General features: G+C 36.2%; 1 protein-coding gene across 10 annotated transcripts in view; it reads right to left on the reverse strand.

Moving 5' to 3' along the window:
• LOC142983781 (muscle calcium channel subunit alpha-1-like) overlaps positions 1 to 22,075 on the reverse strand; it is a 93,165-nt gene that overhangs the window by 56,895 nt on the left and 14,195 nt on the right. The gene's annotated exons all lie outside the window — the stretch shown is intronic.

The raw sequence follows: 22,075 nt of genomic DNA on the forward strand, positions 1-22,075 counted from the left end.
ATATGTGAAACGAGGTTTATATACGTACATACATAAAATCAAGCCTTTTTCCCATGGGAGTAGGCACGGTCTAGAAAAATCCAATTGGTAGCCTTACTAACTTAACTTTCAATTGTTTTCAAAAGTTTTAAATCAGACGAATTATGTATTTTATGACACTAGACCAGGTGCTGTAAATATTGGCACTGCAAGAGAAATAATCCATTTGTTTAAAGAGAAAAGATCGCTTTTTCTTCGATTGTTGGTTGAAAAGACATGTATGTATGTACATTGTAGTAGTCCGACAACGTTCACTAGTCAATTAGGTTTGGTAGGTGTACGAAAGACCTGACTCGAGCTTTCGTTAATAGATGCAAAGTAAAGTAACCCTTTGTAAGTCATTATTATTAGTACATTAGAGTCTGTGAGGAGGTATAAAAAGCTCATTGTACAACGGTAATTACTTGCGAGAACACTCAATCATAACAACCACATCACAAATAACACACTACACTGAACATTTACGTGTATTTTGTGCACAATATTATGAAAATGTATACTATTTTGGTGACTTTTTGCTTATGTAACGTCACAATATAACTCGTGAAAGTAACCTTCATAATTATGTAATTAAACACACGGTTTGATATTTACAATGTAACCATACAGAGATGACGAGCATATTGCCATCAATCATGGTATCAAACTCCGGACTATTACTATCGAGAACGTCGTAAATTTTAAAAAATAAGCACTTTGCCCGACACATGAATCAAACCTCCTAATGATCGGTCACATACACTACCGCTCAGAGCACAGAAAAGCTCAAATTAGTAATTCAATTACAAACTTCAAATCCTCTACTCAGTTTTTTTACAAATAGAAAACAGGGCTTACTTATCTAATCAAATGTCATTTATAATCACAATGTCTTCCAATATCTCCCAGACATACCCAGGCAGTCAGAGTGACACGGATACCTTAGAGTACAATTACATACACCTGTCCTGTGTACCGTGTGCGCCGGACGTGAGGGACTTTATTACTGACACACTCACATCGGTACATATTGCCTACTATTTCACACAAACGAACTGACTAGGTAACTAAAGCTGCTTGTTCTACCTTCTAGCTATAGCTTCATTTTATAGCTGTCTCCAGTCATATTAACAAAATCGGGTATATTTAAATCACAACAAGCCTTAATATGTACATAAAATCATATTTTTCTCCCATTGGGATAGAAAGAGACCAAAGAACGCCCCTCACTAAGAACTCTACTAACTTTTTTACTTTTACCGCATGTCATCCTAAAAACTTGTCCCAATATTTTTTTTATTTAATTGACAACCTACCAAGCATCAATTAGATATAGTGCATTTAATTGCGTCACAAACAATAATAAGAATGAAAAAGAAGTCTTATGTTTTTAACCCCTTCCTACAATGAAAAGTCATACCAAATTAATATAATCTATGCATTTTGCTAGCCTACTGAATACCACTCCTTCAATAATTCAACTGAAACGCCACCTTATAAGCGTCCGACATCATCATCTATCTCGGAACCGCTCATCACAGCTATAACAGTTAATAACCGCGCCAATAACGTGCTCCCTTACATTTGAAACGTGCTGTAAATTGAAGCCGACGCCCTCTAAGGGATGATTTGCTTACAGTACCGCGGCGGTAGGGGGCCGTTATCACGGACCACAATGGACCGACCTCCACCACTGATAACTGCTCTATATTGAATGGCACAACTTTGTTCCACGATTGTTGCTAATAGTTTTATCGAGTTGGGAGTTGTCTCAAAGACAGTTGTCTCAAACTTTCGTGCTGCATTACTAATTATGTGATACAAAAATTATTGAGTTCGTGTAATATTCGCTTTGGTTTTCTTTAATTAATAGGTACTATGCTATTTATAAATCTATTCTATACAAAAATCACAACGCACTGTATTTTATTTTGTAAATGAGAATGTGTAATTATGAAGTAAAAGTAAGTCTTTCCATAGTGTCTAGCATCCGTAAGAACTTCACATAGTAAGTAAATGAATCAAATGATTTACATAAAAGACATTGAAGTTAGATACGCTAATGAGTGGTTAGTGTGTATTTATTTCATGATAACTTAATATCACGTTGGAAAACGATACAACACACAATTAAAGGCATATTTAAACGTGTATTTTTTCATTTATCAGATTGTTTCGATACGCTGATGACCTCTTTAGTTTGCGTTCTACGATATTTTAATATTACTTGAATCTTAAAAATACGATGTATAATTTCATCAATGATCATATGCAAAGAAAATACATAACTGAAACAGAAATATTAAGCACGTTTCATTTTGTTTCAAAATTTGCTAGTGTACAATCTAACATTATGATTTGTACATTATACTAAGTATAATCACATATTCTCAATGCAGATTTTTCTGTCTGTACATAAATTACAGTATGTAGTTTTTACGATATATCGCCATCATATAAAAAAAATAAAACCTTTTCTATGGTGCAAAATAGGGTTTTTTCGAAAACTTTTTAATAAGGACTGTTTAAACAAAGCTGGTTGGTTGGTCCTTAAACTAATTACAATACAAACAATCAAACAAAGATTTCCTTTCAAACAAGTATAGAGTACATTTCTGTACTAATACAAGTGAAATTATTGTCAATATAATGTGATCGAGGTCGTATCAAAGTCACCGCGGCGCTGAGGGGCACGAGCGTTATGTTCGCGTGGCCGAGCGACGCTCAACAACACTGAACAACAGTGAGCGACGGTGAACATTGTGAGACATTGTGAGGGCTCATGAACAACTTGCTATCGATTCTGTATCGTTTAGTTAATGTTCGCGACGCACACAATATTGAGCTTCAATAAAAATCAAACATATCTGTGTACATAGGGTGTTAAAATTGATGTTGTAGCAACAGTTTACGCATAGAGGATGTGCAACTTAAATCTTAATTATTTATATCATGTCCGTCTCCTCCGAGTGTCTCGGGATCTTGTGACGTCACTGACTCACACGTTGTCAAATAAAGTGGAGCCTTCTTATGTGAGGGTCGAGGGCAAAAGTCATGCATTCTTAAGAGATGTTTGATGAGGTGGGTGTCCTCAAGTCATTTAAGGTAGAGAGTCCTATGAAACTGAATTTGCTATTTATTGTGAGGACGTGCGGTAAGTAGCTTGGACGCGCGGGGTTATTTTATAGTTTTTTAAGGCTATTTATAACTATGTTTGGTAATTGTAAGTTCATATAGCTAAATCCACTGATATCTATTTTTACAAAATAAGGTGGTATCATTTCAGCATTGCAATAATAACTTCCATGGCTACTGGGTGGGCAATAAATACAATTAATATGAAACCACCTTGTTCGTAAATTAAGTAGATGGCTGTTATTAGAATCCAATTTGAGTTTCTGCGACTCGCCCAATAGCCGAAGGACTTAATAGGTTATAGCCGGAGCAGAAGTGTATAGTGTCTAACAGTCTCCTAGTACTAGAGGAAGGTACGACTAATGTCCGCACCTCAGCACCTCGGCACCTCGGCACTTTGGTACAACTATTAACATTATTGATCGTTAACGCTTCGACTTTACTGTCTTGTGACGTCATCGTAATGACTCCACTACACACCAATGTCAATGTCTCGGTGAAAACTATTGGAAGTATTCATCTACATACATATAGATTGAATAGACATAGGTTCACTCTAGGGATCACCAGTAAGCGTGAAAGTATCGTCGATTAGACTGCCTCTGTCGCGCAGTGGTTAACTTCGCCACTACTATAGCGAAGGCAGGTCGTGGGTTCGGTTCCCACACGGAACAATTGTGCGCGATCCACAAATAGTTGTATCGGGTCTGGTTATATTTTATGTCCATTATTTGTATGTTTGTAAGAGTCGGCATAGGAGCAATTCTTAGCGCCGAACTCAACCGAAGCAGTGCGAAGTCATGCTTTAAACCATTTACAAGCAGTTTTAATAACATATCTACAGCTACAGCAGAGATAGATAGAAATAACTAATATTGTGTATAATAACCACTTCACCCGTTTGCCTGGTAACCAAACAACTCTATCGCTTTTCCATCTTTGATAATGTCATTGTGCTATTTGAAACGTGAGTGAAATCAATGATCATATTGAAGGTGCAATACTTGACCGAAATAAATGAATAATTTGATTGTGATCAGTATCTGAGCATGCAACGAGAAGCAACGAGAGGCAACTAGCTGAGCGCTTGAGACTGAACGAAACAATCGACCTTGCGAATCATAGTTTGTTTGAAGTTATTGAATCAAACACATGTTGCTATTACTAACCGTTGCCAATATTAAATGGTTTTCATTCACAATTACCGGTGCACACTGGATCACAGCATCAAGCTACTTCTCAATCATTATATAACCATAAATATGGTTAGTAGTCACACTAGTCTCCAAAAAAGTAATACAATCTGCTTTTTGACATCTCTTAAAGACTGTTATCTTAATTGCCAACTATCGAGACCGACCTTTACTATGCCCTTTGAAGCACGGAGATGCTCTGCTCAAATAAAGCGGCTATCCATCCACGAAATATCCGCGCTAAAGATTGCTTAACTCACGGACCTGTGAGTGCAGCTAGCTATATCATGGTATCTCGCGATGATTTACGTACTACATACTAATTACACTGTACAAGGTACATACATTTAGATACAAGTTGATGTTGCACATAAAGTTTGATGTGTTTACTAATGATTCACATCTGGAGAACTGAAACGTTTATCATTTTTGTTGCGATGCCTATCTGATGCGAATATATCTTGTTATTATCAGTGTGTTATGTTTAGAATTAAACAATCATTTAAAATGCGTCGGTTTGCTGAGATTGAGAGTTTACGTCCCGAATTTCATTTAAAATTGCGAAATGAAATGATATTAATAGTGTATTAAGTGGTTTACAAAGCTTGTTGATTTTGAAGATGGTTCAATTGACAATAACGTAATGACTCAAATTAGAAAAGGCGCTACGTCATTGCTTTCCAGCTTAGATCTTTTTTATTGTATACAAAATATTGCTTACTTTTATTAATACAGTAAAGAGGAGATATTTTTTTATCATATCAAGATTAAGACATTTTGCTAATGATACATGCTGCAAAAGAGACATTCTGCCAAATGGAAGATATTCGACTGTACTAGTCCGCCCACAGACCAATTTAAAAAGTCTGCCAAAAAAACCAGCAAAATAATATCGGGAATATCTAGTCAACGTAATAATATTTGCAGCATCCAGCCTACACGGGGTGGTAGCGGGGTGATGGCGAGGTGGTGGTGAGGTGGTGGCGAGGTAGCTGCGAGGTAAACTCGTTGCGATCGGCCATCATTCAATCAATCACTCGTTCATTCACTTACGACGTGTCGTCTGTTTGTTACCGCCGGGATTCCGTGTTGTGCACCGAAACGTTTTGAATAAAGGATTTATGTTTTATTTTTTTACTGTGATATTTATAGTTTTATTAAATGCATTTGTTGAAAGCGTTTATTGGAAAATTTGAATAACAACAACCGCGATTTTGAAAAGTTAAATAGATGCGGTTTCAGGCTCTAGTACTTTTGTAGTTACATATGAGTGACCGTTTAACCTTTCACAAGAACACCCTCATTCAAAAACATAAACATAACATATATTTATACTAATTACGTGTGCTATCGCATCAAATAATAATATGACACTTTTGTGTCAATAACGTAAAATGAAAATCACGTTAATTCTAAATTTCTGCAACCAATAACATTCACCTTATTACATGTTATCAAGACTCATTTCATTTTAAAAACGAACATTCTAAACTGTAATAAAATCGCAGTCCGTCTACCACACTACCCGTCAGCGAGACCCCTCCTGCACACAGTCTCACAGTCGCACAGTCTCTCAGTATTGGTAGTTCAATATAAACGAGCTAGTGCATATCAGCGGTGTGGCAGACAGTTTTTTTTTTTAATAGGAATTTCTTTTTGGGCCGTGTTTTTTCAGAACGTTGAAAGCTACTTGTTTAGTGCGGGCAAATCATTTAAAGTTATTGCAAAGAAATTCAGGAAATACATTTTTGCGCATTCGGCTATCGAACCAGTGATACTGGACCAATCTCTTTTTGCTGCATTGCTTTATGTGGGCGGTATTTATCTAATATATCATGCAGTTAAAAACTCGCGTGTCCAATACAACATTATACCGAACACTGTTTGACAATAATTGAACAACACTGAATCATTGTGTCATTTGTTCGGTGCAATACATGTCAAACACAGTAATTATATAATTAACTTGTTCTATTACGTACACAGTGAACGTGTTAATTAGGTTCTAAACACTCACGCTCGTATTACAAATCGTATTTTAAATTAGTCGTATTTATAACCAGAAGCGAACATTAAAATTGTATAACTTTTGCTTTTATTTGTATACTATACTGAAAATATTAGGTCGGGGAAAAGTCTTTTCGCATTATAGTATGTATGAACTTGTAATAAAATCTTTTCTCTACACAAAAAAGTTCGATATTTGGGTACCTCACGAGCTCACTGAAAGAAACCTAATGAATCGTGTTCTCATTTGTGATTCTTGAAGCCAAAGAGAGTTTATTACAAGTTCATACATACTACATATGCGAAAATACTTTTTCCCCGACCTGATATTTTCAGTATTGTATCGCTTTAGTTACAGTACAGTATTTAGCACCCCTCGGGGTGTACGATGTCTGGGTGCAGCCCAATCTCTATAACAATCAGTCGAACTGCGCTCTCGTATGTACCACGAGCCACGAGTACAAGAGGCAAGAGTACACAGGTACACAGGTACATATGTAGGTACATGGAAACACGAGAGACACCGATGTGAGGTGCATCGATCACTGAGAGTACTCTATCAGTGTCTGAGGTGTATGTACGTGAAAACAAATTTCGTCAAATTTAGGTTTGTTCATTAACTTTTCCTATTCTTTTTTGACTTTGGAGTAGGCTCTATTGGATAAGCATGCCTAATATTTTTGTACTGTTCGTTATAAAAAATACACTAAGGTTGTATTTGGTGTCTAATGAAAAGAAAATGCGTATTTTATAAGTTATCGATATTATTCGGGGGTGTACACTGCGAGGTGAGTATAAGGGTAGTCGCGTCGGGAATGTCTTTGTTTATGATAAACAATGGACTGATATCTGAGACGAACACCGTTTTTGTGTAGAAAGACGACACCGTGCTATGGCAGCTTTTAGATAAATAAATAATATTCAGCGGAGAAAGGAGAACTTATAAAGGAAAGAAATGCAGGCAGTAAGCAATGAGATACAAGATTTTTTTAACCTCATCATTAGACTGAAGAACCGTATAATCTAAGAGTAATTACTTCCCATAAATTCTGATTTATGTATTCGAGTTCACACACACAAGCCTAGAAACCGAACCTGGTACCACACGAAATTGACATACACTATAGATACTTACTTAGAACTATGTGCCCCTATAAAAAGCTATAAAGTGCTGCAATTTTATAAACCTCTGCCTACCCTTTCATGACGTCATAAGCATAATATAGTTGTAACAGTTTAATAAGTTAGTGTTCTAGTGTCGTAGTGTCGTACTACAGTACTGGTAGTAGGCGCTGACATGACTGTTCATTTATTAAAGCTTCTAGCTTGTCGACACGACAGCGAACCTTGAAGTAAACGACTGTATTTCATTAACTTCTTGTTATTTAATAAACATTTATAACCTTAACTATTATTTACTGTTTCTTTTCATGTTAATAGTCAAATAGTGCACATGTTCATTTAACGCGCTTGATTATATGTGTGACTAAAAGGCTTGTATTAATAACCTGATATAAACTTGGAAGCACCTTTAAATACCCATTTACTATGTTTTTATGTTAAAACAAATCTATTTATACGGAGACCTAGTGCACTTCTTAATATAAATTACATTCTCAGCCTAAATACGACTAGTCGGCCACTTAATTATCAATAAACCTGGATAAGTAATTAACATATTCATCTTTTAAAGATTTTATCATTGTCACCAATATTTTAAACTGTCCAATAAAACAAGATGACAATGTAAACAAATTAAGCGTAAACTGTGAAATAAGTTGAACTCTACATTAAAAGTACCTCACAGTTAGCTACGCTTTTCCTTTTTTTAACAGAAACCGTAGAGCTTTTACAAGAAACTTAACAATACATATAAAATGACTGGCATTACCAATAAATTATAACAAGCTGAACACCCACACACTGCATCTGAAACCTACATACCTACTTGAATTCACTTCACTTGAGTTCAGTTCAAGTTATATCGAGTAGTGAACGACAAGGACTTCGACAGACAATACCCGGCATATACCCCCACTATACCCGGCCCACTATACCCGGTATATACCCAATATACTCACTATACCCGGCTACCCGGCGCACATTTGTAATGAGTTGATATTAAAGTGTGACGTCACAGCTATGACGTCACCGCAGTTACGTACCCACGCGGTAATAACCGTGATTTGCATGTTAATCGTCATGTAATCACTTAACAATACTTATAACTGCTATGTTTAGGGATAAGTTAAAGCTTAACCTTTTCTTTAAAAACGCAAAATAAAGTTGAAAAATATACATTTTAATTTGTAGTAAAACTCTGGCAACTGTCCTTCTACAAAGGACTGACCCACGCTTTCCTCGGAAATTGTTTGTTGATAACGATGACTATCATTGTCCATCGGCACCATCTTAGTCATAATTTGAGTTGGTAAAATTGTACGTAATCATCATTTGCTGCAGATCTAACAATGTTTCTAAACGAATTCCTGAATATAATGATAACGACATAATTCAAACTGTTTCAATAAAAGTTTCCAAACGCATATTAGCGCACAAAGCATTCCGCTCATCACTCACTCACTCTCATTCACGAACGAACATTTATCAAACAATGCTTTGATATCATTCATCATTCATTCGCTGTAAACTTCAGACAGTAGAGCCACGTTTTTGTCGTCGTAAATGAAATACATGCAGAAAGCTTCCACAAATGTTTGACATTGTATCAAACTCGGAGGGTCGGACGTTTGTTTCGACATGTTTTGGGAAATATACATAAGAACATTGAATAACGGAACATCGAACTTTATATAATGCTACATTAAATAGAATGAAGCTGTAAAATCTCAACTTTCAACTGAAACTGTAACGTATTTTTAGCTGTTGAAATAAAGTTATTTTTAACTTATGTAAGAAATAAATATTATTCGATTAATGGAGCTGCATTTTTCAACAGGCCTGTAGTAAAATATTATTGTTTTATCTTTCTGACAGTGTTATAGATACTTGAGATATAGTGAGATATGGCCTTGAAAACAGAATTAAGCGGCAAAACAAACTGTATAAGAACATCTCCTCTTATGCTGCACATTCTGGACCAAAAAACAAAACGTTGCAGATATGTATATTCTCTAATGTGTAGTCTCCCTGTAAATTAGCAAAGCTTGTTTGTTTTCAATGAAGACAGAGAGACTTGTCTGTATATTGTATATAATGTATATGCTAATATGTGACGTAGATTCCAGGTAGTTGCGTGAAGTTGCGACGATCGCTGAATGTTTGATGACGAGCGAGTTCACGTGACAATGCAATGTACTTAGTGACTGTAGCGAGGGAAATTGACAGGTACAGTCGGTACCAAGACTTAGTGAACTGTTTTAAATATTAAATTTTCGACGATTGTCTGTCAAAGTTTGCAGTTTGATATGCTTCACGGTTAAACGCTGAACCAATTTTTACTTCATCTTTTTACGCACTAGCGGATACCCGCAGGAGCGCCTAGTCGCGCGGTTACAGTTTTATAGCAACCGCCTGTGTTTGTACGCACATAACTGTCATGAATTTTCATGCGGTTGCCTATAAAACTGGACTGAGCGACTAGCCACTCCCGCGGGTATCAGCTAGAGCGTAAGGGGCCTAACTTCGGCATGAAGACCGTTGACGACTCGGGACCAAAGAAAGAGGTTATCTATCTCTTTTTTCCAAAAATCAACTCATAAGTCTGGTTGGTTGGTTTTGGTTTGAAATGTGGGTATGAGAAGTTTTCGCAAAAGTTCTTTAAAATCTGATGCAATTTTATGTCATAATAAATTTTAAAAATATTTCGCATATCTCTGACCTCGACAAATTTCAGCCTTGAGAAAACTTTTGGTTCTAAGATAGTTTTAAAATTCCACAAGTTTAAGCTAAGTCCCGGCAGAGCTAAGTCATTGAACACAAAGTGACGTGAAGTCTCCCGAGAGTTACGGAGACTCAGTGAAGACGGCTACGTGGACTATTGTATACAGTATACATATACACTATACAATATGTATATAGTTCGATAGTGCAATACATAACACTTACATATTGGATGCAGGAGTAAGTATTGTTGCATGAAAACATGACATAGACTAGTGATTCATTATCATCGAAGATGTTATCGGTGAAGGTCGATCAGTACCGCACAGGTACTAGTATTTCGCAGTGAATTGAAACGGACGGAGGATAATAATGATGGCAAAAGGAACAAAAAACGCAGAAACGCGTGTCTTTTGCGTTAAAAATCATTTAGACACATGACTTCAAAGAGGGTTTTATTTGGACACAAACAGAATCACAGCAACTAAATCCTAATTACAGTAAGAAGCAATTAAAAGAATAACACTGCTAACAGAATTTACAATACTTTTAATTGTTGACACAAGAACAAAACAAGATCTGCTCTACAAATGCACCAATTTGTATAGATTTAACTTTGTACGTCTGTCTGATTTGTTAATGTCTTTACCACCCTTAGTGCCTCCGCCTGGTAGTAGAACAACAATATCTGTGTATCAACCCCTTTACAAAAGTATACACAGTGTCCCTTATCAACAATACATGTAAAAAGTAATGAATAAACACGCTAATTACTGGTTATCTCAAGTGCACACTCACTGCTAACGCTAACACGCCGTCACACGCTCTGACACGGTACTAACACGGCGATACATGGTGATAATCACGGCATTACCTGCCCCTACAACGTGGACACAATTCTACTAATTACAAAATTAAGTACACGTTACATTGATCGTTTGGTCTCGGGGCTAATTTTTACATTGTTTTAGTAATAGGCTTTGTACACGCAACGTTGGAACGTAATTGCATTGTCGAAAGGTTGTCGAAAATCCTCGAAAAGTTGAGAGTCATATCAGTTTTCACTTGGTATAGTTACTGTAAAGGGGAATAACATTATGTTTTTTGAGGTTAATTGTTTATTTACTATATTGTACAATAAACAACTTAACAGCAAATTGTCGGTACATCGCCATCACCATTGTTCCAAAATATCAAGGATCTGTAGAATTAAGGTGTGATAGAAAAATAACTTAAGTGATTTTTTCCTCTAATTTTCTGTCTTTTGGTTAATCGTATTTTTTACCGACAAATTGTAAAAATTGGCAATACGAGCCATATCCGAGCACAATCAGATTAGACGTCAAACTGATCGCCATGGCCGAAAATGGTCGGGGAAATCGACATGAAAATTATTGTACAGCTAAAAGATTTTTTCAAAGAATGATGATTTGGAATCTATACTTATAAAGCTGAAGAGTTTGTTTGTTTGTTTGTTTGAACGCGCTAATCTCAGGAACTACTGGTCCGATTTGAAAAATTCTTTCAGTGTTAGGTAGCCCGTTTACCGAGGAAGGTTATAGGCTATATATCATCACGCTACAACCAATAGGAGCAGAGCAGCAGCAAAAAATGTTACAAAAACGGGGAAAATTTTGACTCATTTTCTTAGGTGACGCAAACGAAGTTGCGCGGGTCAGCTAGTAGTATATATTACTAGCTGACCCGCGCAACTTCGTTTGCGTCACCTAAGAGAGAATGAGTAAAAATTTTCCCCGTTTTTGTAACATTTTTTGCTGCTGCTCTGCTCGGCTCAAATCGGACCAGTAGTTCCTGAGATTAGCGCGTTCAAACAAACAAACAAACAAACTCTTCAGCTTTATAATATTAGTATAGATGGAACAGCTGCATTACACTATATTAATTTCTATATTTTTTGAAATAGTTATAAAACGTGTTAATGAGTATAATAATATGTTATATGATTGAGTGCCCGGTGTGAACAGTATCAAGGAGAGGTGTAAAACACAAAGTGCCTCGTTACCGTAGTCGTTATTATATTATGTTATAGCGACGCTATTTTAAACCGTTATTACCAGCTATTTTCACTTTTACGTTTCCGGACTTTTGAAAATATCGTGATAATTAAAGTAACGCTTGTAAAAATAGTTGTTTTATTTACTTTTTTTATTAGTAACACGACGACATGACGACTGTTTTTGTGGAACATTTCGAAACAGGTGTATTTTCAGTTCTTTTTAAATTACTCCATTATATTCGTTTTTTTTTATTTTACGTACTCTACTGCTGGACAAAAACCCTTTGATTTTTTATTTCCTGCCATATTGAACCCGCAAGAAATCGATGTAGAAATCGAAAGATAACTATTAAAAATTAAGTTTTTTTATCAAACACATTTTGTAATGACTCTACTATCACTAATGACAATCTAACAATCACACACCAAATATGTAATGTAAAAACTGCAACACATAATGAAGGTTATGAGTATTAAATTTATATTAATGCATGGCATGTACTATGTACACACCAATCAATCATTGCAAATGATTTGAACTAGAGATAAAGCTACGCGAAGGTTACCGTTATTATCAAACATCATGTTGTAAACATAATCAATAATAATGATCAATCACCATTTTTATAACTGGTACCACCGTCTAATAGGTAAATAATTTATATAATAGCATACACACTTTATTAGCGTACATAAATTCACATTTTTTTCATGTGGAAACCCCATAAAACAGGGGTACGAATGACGAAACTAATTGTTACATACATATTTAAAGTTTTGGGACTTAAGTGTATGTACTTTTAGAAAAAGTATTTTAGATAACTAGTTTATCTTTTTAAAGATCCAGTTAGTTACTATTTATTATAATATTCAAAACTTTTCACTTGTAATTTCCGTCACAAGGAACCAATTAGGGAAGGACTCCTTTCCCGTCCTTCAGAAAAGTGTAGGCGGCGAGTTAATAAAATGAATGATCATTTTAAATTTTATATTTCATCTAACACTCAAGTCTCAAGGAAAACCCGAGCAAACTTTCATCTCGTAATAATCTCGTATTGTTCGTCCTCCAAATCTCTATGGCTTAGTTTAACTACGTCACATCCGCTTCAATCGTCCATAGACAACGGATCTTGACATTCTATTTATTTCTATTTTTCTTCGTGAAATGTTTTCCTTATGAAGGGATTTTTGACTTTACTGCGAATATTGTTTGTTATACTTGTGATAAAAATATGTAACGATGTTGATCCTTGGCTAAAATTAGCTGAGATTTTCTATACTTTAGGAATGCTGCTGAAAATGATTTTGTTAAACTTATACTACAGTGTTGCCAATATTGTGTGTATTTTAAATGGTGTGTGAATATCAATAGAACCCTAGAGTCAAGAATTGAATTATGTCTGACCTTGCAGGGTGCAAGCAGGGAAATGGCAGATGGCGCATGACCCCTTCAGTAGTGAAAGATGCTTGATAAAAATAACACATCGACATCATTCGCAGAACTTAACTATCTATTGGACTCTGCCAAGAATATTATACCTATCATTTTATTTTACAAAACTTAGTGAAACGTTTTAACAGTAAGAGGGCTATTAAACTAGCCAGTTATAATAACGTACGAGATTGATTCATAAAGTTTCCACTGTATTGAACGTCACGTCGCGACCACCATCACCCCGACAGAGTCGGCCGTGAGGTGGCGCCTAGCGGCAGTAAACACTAACACTATGACGTCGTTCTAATCTGACGAGATACACACAGATTTATTATGAAGTAATCTGAAGGAAAACTACTTGTATTTCATGAGCTTCCCGCAGATTGTAAGAACTTTGAGATTAATTAAAATTCTGATTTAAAGAAGCAACTGTCAATTTTTTGTTTTGGTGTGAACTAGACTTTTACAAACATATAAATCCTATAACCAGAGTCGAAACAGATATATGTGGATTGCATAAATATTTGTTCCGAACGGGAATCAAACCGTGGTCGACACGTGAGGAGACTACACACAAACCATCATTGGATAGTACTATAGATGGACATATTTTCGGCCTCAAGGCAAATCTTGGTATACTACAAATACCTTTCAAGGTTTCCTAATTAATATCATAACAAACATAATTACGTGTACGCTATCACACTTAAAATGTAATTTCTCAAAAATTACTTCTAACAAACACTTCCCTTAACGATATTAGCATAATATTGAGTACACAGCGCCCGTGGGTCCGGGACCTTAACCCTCGGGTCCTGGAACACAAACACGAGATAATCTGTGGAGGAAAGTGGAAGGTTTATTAATCGAGGTGATTTATCGTGGCTAATGGAAGCGTCTTGGTCCCGCGCTACACTCACAGTGGGGAGATTACTGAAACTGATGGCCGCTGTTAAGGTACCCTACATACATACATACAAACATAGCCATGTGAGCGTATGTAGAAAGCGAATAGATAGATATTAGAAGGCGAGTATCTATAGAGTGTTTATGCACCCTTGTTCATGTGTCTGTGTGTCATTTCATAGTGACTGCATTTACCTTTTTTCTATAGGTCATTATCATTTCTTTTATCTTTTATCTTTTTCATCTACTTTTCCGTCTAATGAAAATTACCTCTATTTTGCTTTTTCTTATCTACTGAAACGCTAAGCCTACATAACGACCTACAGACACTAGAAAACAGATACGATAAAGTAGCATCACACAAGACCACAGCAATAATTGAAAAAAGATCCAAATAAAGCAGTGTAAATATCGATCGACATCGGTAGCAGCATCCTATCTAACACATATATATGTATGTATATACCTCCAAGCAGACCCCTCGCTCAGACAACACACACAACACAGACAGACAGACATAATCCCCTGCACTCTGCGTTATTATAGGAGAGAGTGTTCGCTGCGGCGCTACACCGGATCAGCTCACGTCGAAATATTGCAATTACAAACACTCACGGATTAACTAATACATGTATGGAATGTATGAATGTCTGCTAACAATGTATGCGCAGAAATGTATTTATGTATGCAGATTTTTCTAAGTGAGCGTTGTGTTAGAATACTGTGACTAGATAAAAGATCCTTAAACCTTTTTGTCTCTACTTACCTTTATGGAATAAAGGCGGGACTTAATGTATGGTAAAAAATTCTTGTAAAATTTAATCTCAAAACGAATTACGTAAGTTAGTAAACAAGAAAGATGAAATCAATTATTCTTTCAAACTTAAGTTTATAAGGATTACTAACAGTTGGTAGTTATCCAATCAAAACTCTTTTGTAGAGATTCTTAAACGTACCACAATAAACCTTTATAGGCATTGGAAATAGAGAAACGTAAATCATAATTTCAGTCTACCAGTTTTTCACAAGACTCCTGAAAACATCTATACGACAATCATACAAACATCCACTCCCTAATGAAATGTAACTAACAAGCTCTTACTAATAAATTAAAATACATCTCTCACCGAATATTTCCATTAGAATTTAATAAATGTAATTTCCCACATGTGACGTGTTCCATACATGTATGTATGTATGTGTATGAAGCGCGGTACATTCGATTATCAGCACACGAGATCGCATCGTTGAGCACGGCCGACTGATGCGACTACATCGTGGAAACATACGGAACTACAACCGCACGTACACGACAAACACAACATGTGTTTACAAAGTAGTTATTAAGAAAATCAAAAGATATGTTGAACCAGCGCAAGTTTAAATGAAAACAGATTTGAAACTACCACTTCTTGATAATTTTTACAAAGTTCGCTTATGACTATAGTCTATTTTAAAAGACAGTCCAAATCTACTTTTTATATTATGTTAGACAACTAAACCTACTAAACAAAATTTCCTGTGAAGAACAAATGCATTTTTTAATACATTTGTATTAGGTACACTGTAGTTTTCTGCCTATGGTTCTTACTCGCCTACGTTATTTTTACATTTTATTCAAACAACTGAAACATCAGCATGATTTATGTACTATAACAAATGTAGTATAAATAGTTGTACTGTCATGTGTGTGTAGTGTTTGTATGTTACGATATATGTGTCCCCAGGGAGTGTACATTTAAATGTAGATATTATACGTTATGAAGGGGAATTTCCTGAAATTCCTCGACTGTTACGTGCGGGTTTGAAACTACTTTTACTTGAAGAATAAAATCGGCATTTCTCTAAATAAAGATACAGGAAGTCAATTAACATTTCTAAGTATTGATAGCATATGCACGAAGCAAACATAGGATAAAAAATCATGTATCGACACATCGATGGTTTAAATAAAACCGCTAGCAAAAAGTCCTTCCCCTTAGTTTTGGGGCAACTAGAATGACTGACCATCGCAAATTTTGTATAATCTATATGTTGTATTATAGTCAACCTCATGCTAATCGCGCATGTTTTATCGACAAAAAGATTGACATTTCAAAACCTCGATGTATCGCTTGCATTCTTACTCGCAGTGCTTGATGTGGGTTGTTCATAACAAGATGGTCGTTGTGGTCTTTGATACTAACAGTTCTGTGCCTCAAAGAACCCGTCAGGCAACGGTTCCGCTTACTACCAATTACAGTTGCGATACCAAGTCAAAGACAATCTAACTTTGACACTACCTTAACTTACAAATTAATGACATCTAATGCCACTTGCACAAACCCTTGCTCTCTACTCTACTCTCCCGTATGTTTCCACTGACCCGGTTGCAGACTGAATGGGAAGCTTTATTGCACTTTTTATGCAAACACCTCCCCCTCTGTCTCAAGGGGGGAAGAGGGGGGATAGTAACGTCATCACACACGAGTACTATCTAATGACAGTTGGAGTGGACACTCGACGAGTTTAACGTTAAGTTTGCATTACATTGCGCTGCGGTGCAGTGTGCACGTCACGTTTTTCTGTACAAAAGTTTCAATGTATAAAGTTGTATTATGTGGTGAGACGTGGGTAGAACTATTAGTTTAATAGTACGTTCAGTTTATAAATACTTTTGTTCATGGCGTGATTTTTATAACAGTGCCTTATTAATGCTTTTAAAAAGTCCATAATTATGATAATTGTACGTTTATTTTATTAGTAGTAACATGTTTATGTCCATTAGTACCTATAGAATATATTCGCTCTATTCTCTTCGTTCATTAGAACAGCATATTGAAGTTTCATAATTGCATCAAGAAAGTAGCGAATACATACAATTAATGACTTTTCTAATAAATAAAGAAATGTTTAGCATCCGTTTATTTAAGTTTTAATAATTAACTCACAACTCAGGAAAAAAGGCACTGAACATTTTAATATACGTCTATAATATCCAACTGCATGTAACAATATTTATCAACCGTTACACTAACCTGTAAAGGACAGTTCCCTGGCCTAAAGGCCACAAGTCCCAGGGGACTAATACACAACACAAGGGCACATCGACGCGTGGGTACACGGGGCACACGAGGGGCACGCTAGGGGCACATGTAGGGCACACGCAGGGCACATCGAACCAGTATCTATCGGTCGGTAGTCTCTGGCTTCATGTTTTATTCGCCTTATTCGCGCCGTTTCCCTCTGTATCTCGCGGCAGAACAACTCGGCGCGTATTACGTGTATATTATATTTATCTTTACTGTTTGTTTGCCGTTACAATGAACGACGTAAAAGTCGCTGTTTGAATCTCAATTACTGCAGTGTTTGGGAAGTGGCGGGGGCTTTTTAAACATTAATCTATTCTTAATATTATGCAGAGGAAAGATTTTTGTATGTTTCATGCAAAAACTAGTCAGCAGTTTTTTTATGTAATTTAGTACACATACCTAGATAAGATGATAACATAGGAGCACAAAGTAGTACTCGGGGAAATGTATTCGCTCGGACGAAGTCGCGGACAGAAGCTAGTAGCATATAGATTAGGTCATCACTGATTGTTTTCTTTAATTTAAAGATAGCTTTGATAGTTTTAATATTGAATGTAAATGTATGATTGGAATGTCTGTATCTAGCTTCACTTAGAGTATAAATATGTCGATTATTAGAACATAAAGTTCCGCTTCAGTACGAAGGTACATTCTCTAAGTTGCTTAGTGGATATTTTGTTAAAACCCTAGTCTTTTTTGGACCCCGTTTATTTAACTATTTCACTACAATTAGTACAACGATTTACCCGTGCAAGAGTTACACATACATAGGCAGCCTTTTCTGTCTAAAACATTAGTATCTACTATTTATCTTATATCTCAGTATCAATGTTATAAGTAAACGCAACAAGCAGCGAGCGGCCCCAGTACCTGCGCCGTGTGTGCTCAGTGTTGTGTAGTAGTGAAGTAGTGTAGTAGTGTATGTAATACTACACGTATAGAGCTGCGGAAACGAATATCCGGGGCCGGCAGCAGCAGTGCTACTGCACCAGGTTTACATGTAATGCCAAACAAAATGGCTACATCGCCGCGCTCTTACTAGTTGCAATCACGTTAATATCTAGTCAACTTATTTATATGTTCCTTCTACTAGTAGGTTATTAAGTATATTTTATAATTTGTGTATATTTGTTACTTTTTCCAAGTGACCAGTATGTGGATGATTAATTGTGAACTGAAATAAACAACGACGTCTACATACAGTTTCAAATCATACGTGACTGATATCTACGACGTGCATAGTTAATGCATATTTTAATACTTTCTATTTTAGCCTGAAAATACTCAGTTTGATTTACTCGTGTCCACTATTTCATAAGTTCTTTCTACGTTTCGGAAGACCTTATCTATACCCAGACGTATTCCTTTATCTAGTAATTCAGGGAGAAGAGCAATAAATAATAATGTAACTGCCAAAAATACACATAAAACGATAGAGCTACGTACACTTTTCATCGACACAAACTCTCCCCGTCGAGCGTAATCTAGCAATAAAACACCCTTCCGGTTCACTCGCTTATTACAAAGTTTTCACCTTTAAGGCTTTATCCAGACTTCCGGTGGCGATACAATCATCCCTTAATCTAAATGATAACTCGGCCTTTGTGTGGAATCAATCGGGCCGGGAGTCGATCCCTGGACAATGGGCGGGCTCACGCGCCAGGTGGAGTGGGGCCAGTGGGGCCAGTGGGGCCAGTGGAGCCATTGTGTCCCGGTCAATGGAAACACCTAATACTGATTGCTTTAGTTATTGGACCTTGTTTAATAAAGATTACAATGTGTTCCAATAATACGACTCAGTTCAGGATGTTCACGCCGTACGTTAATTTTGGAACATAGTCAATAATAAATAGTGTACGCACTGAAAATATTTAAGCTATAATATATTATTAGGTCGGGGAAAAAGTTATTTCGCATTATGGTATGTATGAACTTGTAATAAAATCTCTTTGGCTTCAAGAATCACAAATGAGTACACACTACACGGTTTATTAGGTTTCTTTCAGTGAGCTCGTGAGGTATCCAAATATCGAGCTTTTTTGTGTAGATAAAAGATTTTATTACAAGTTCACACATACTATAATGCGAAAAGACTTTTTTCCCCGGCCTAATATAATACTTTTCACGTTTTAGGCACTCAGTAGTACATCTGTTCCCGACCGGAGAACTGTATCAAATACTTCATAGTCCCGTTACATGAAAGCTATCTAAACCGCGAACCAACACGATCATAAGTAGCTGCAATATAAAAAATATATTTTAAACGAAAACTAACATTTGTGCAACTTTAAACTTATCATCTTACATTTTGTTAACGAGATACAAACTCGATTTTTTAACTATGTATATTATTATATTTACTACATATTATGAACAAATTCTCGCTACGCTGTAGACATGCTCGCGGTACTTGCCATCTGCCATGTTCAAAGTGAAAACGTACAAGAGTTCCCTGGGGAGCGCCCTCCGTGCCCTCCGTACCCTCCGAGCCTCCGCGCCTCCGCGTCGGGCTTACAGGGCTTCACAGTACCGCGGTGTTGGAGCTCCCTCGATGTGCCACTGTTCATCACAATCACACGTTTTCTCGCCAAAAATACTTTTCAACTAGAGAAAGGGTTGGTTTGTAAAATGACATGGATTATTTTATGAAAGTGACTGCCTCTGTGGCGCAGTTGCTAGTAGTAGTAGTGTATGCGACAGTCGCGCAGAGATCTCAAGTTTTGATTCCTGGGTAGGGCAAAGTCTTAATGTTTTTTTCTGATTATTGTAGAATATTTCATAGGCGTTTGGTAACGTACTGAGTTTATAGCAATAGGTTCGCTCTTAATTACATGGGAATAACATTGTAAATAACAAAACATGGGTGTTTGCTTACACCTTCGGGTATACCAGGCGTGATGTTATGTATGTTTCTATTATGATAGTTGGAATGATATCGCGACAGTACTTACAATGATATTAATAAATAAAACAGTTAAATGAGAGAGTGGCGTGTTGTCGTGCACAGTTTATTTTTTATTAATAAATACATACAATTGTCAACGACTAAAATAGAAAATAGTTTATTTATATTTTACGTCACGATTCAGAAACAACAATAAACTTTGAAATATGTGCAATAAAATATGTAATTTTAAAAAGGTGACACGTTGATCGGATCTACTGTGTATTTCAGTTGACTACGGTTTGACGGTGGTCAGTATTCGATAGTAGTTTGTAAAGAATTGCGGTACTTTACATTGATCCTTTACTAAAATATATGTGATTAGGTAACTTTTTTACAAGCTACATAATAGCTATCAAATTGATGTACACTCGATATGAAAAATCGTCCGGCGATATGAGAAATAATTTATACATAAATGTGATTTCAGAAAATTACAAAATGGTGGGATTTTTTCCACTCTTTGTTTAAAAAGAACTGCAAGCAAGACGCATTTATGCAATATATTACAGCATAGTGTTTAATATAAGACAGTATATTGGTCGGGCGACATTTGCACGAGTGCAGACACAAGTAGCGCAGTGTCCACCTGTTAGCTAATTATCACGCACTCGACTTTTATCTCGCACGTCTATACCGTCGCCACACTGCACCGACTAAACAAAACTAGCATGTAATAATAGACCAATGAGTCTCAATAAAAGCATACATACATAATACCAAGCTTCTTATTCCCGCAGGTGTAGACAATGTAGTTTGAAATACACCCGTGTTTCGCTGTTGACGATGTGTGTCCCATGTAATACGGGGCAAATCTCAATAACTTTAGTGTTTTATTATAATGCGATTGATTGGTTAAAGTGATGTCTACTATAATTAAATAAGGGTAACTGATATTAAATTGGGCACGAGATAATGTAATGTAGTAACATGTGCTTGTACAGGTCAGTTTGCATAGGCAGTCGGTGTAGCTATGCTAAACGCATTGTGTTCATTCTAGTAGACTATTGAAAATATTATTTGTAATTTACTATTTATTTTCTAATCTAAATTTCTAATGACTTCAGTATTTAATAACTCAGTGATTATACGTTTTAGTGCAAGAGTTATCGTGTCATATCGCCTCACTATCACCGTAATGTTGTGAGTTAAGATAAATACTTGTAAGACATATAGATAGTTACTTAAAGTCTGAATAGCTCTTCACCTATTTCAATATTTGTTAAATCTCTGCAGTAAGGCAATTAGTTTTAAATGTAAGATTTGCCTCTAAATAAAGCCACCTTTTACTTTTCCTGTGACTTATCAAGTAGTCAATTTAATGCAACAACACGTTGTCAAGAGTTTTACATACGAGTATAACAAAAAGGTAGGTTTATACGAGAACAAAGATTTATGAACGTGAGGTCTTTGCCCTGTCGCCGAGTGACGAGCGACGAGGCCTCGCCGAGGTCCGCGGACCTCCGGGGAGGAGTCACCGACCATGGACCGACAGTTCACGCGACT

Source organism: Anticarsia gemmatalis, chromosome 25 (assembly GCF_050436995.1).
Source record: "Anticarsia gemmatalis isolate Benzon Research Colony breed Stoneville strain chromosome 25, ilAntGemm2 primary, whole genome shotgun sequence".
NCBI classification, from domain to species: domain Eukaryota; kingdom Metazoa; phylum Arthropoda; class Insecta; order Lepidoptera; family Erebidae; genus Anticarsia; species Anticarsia gemmatalis.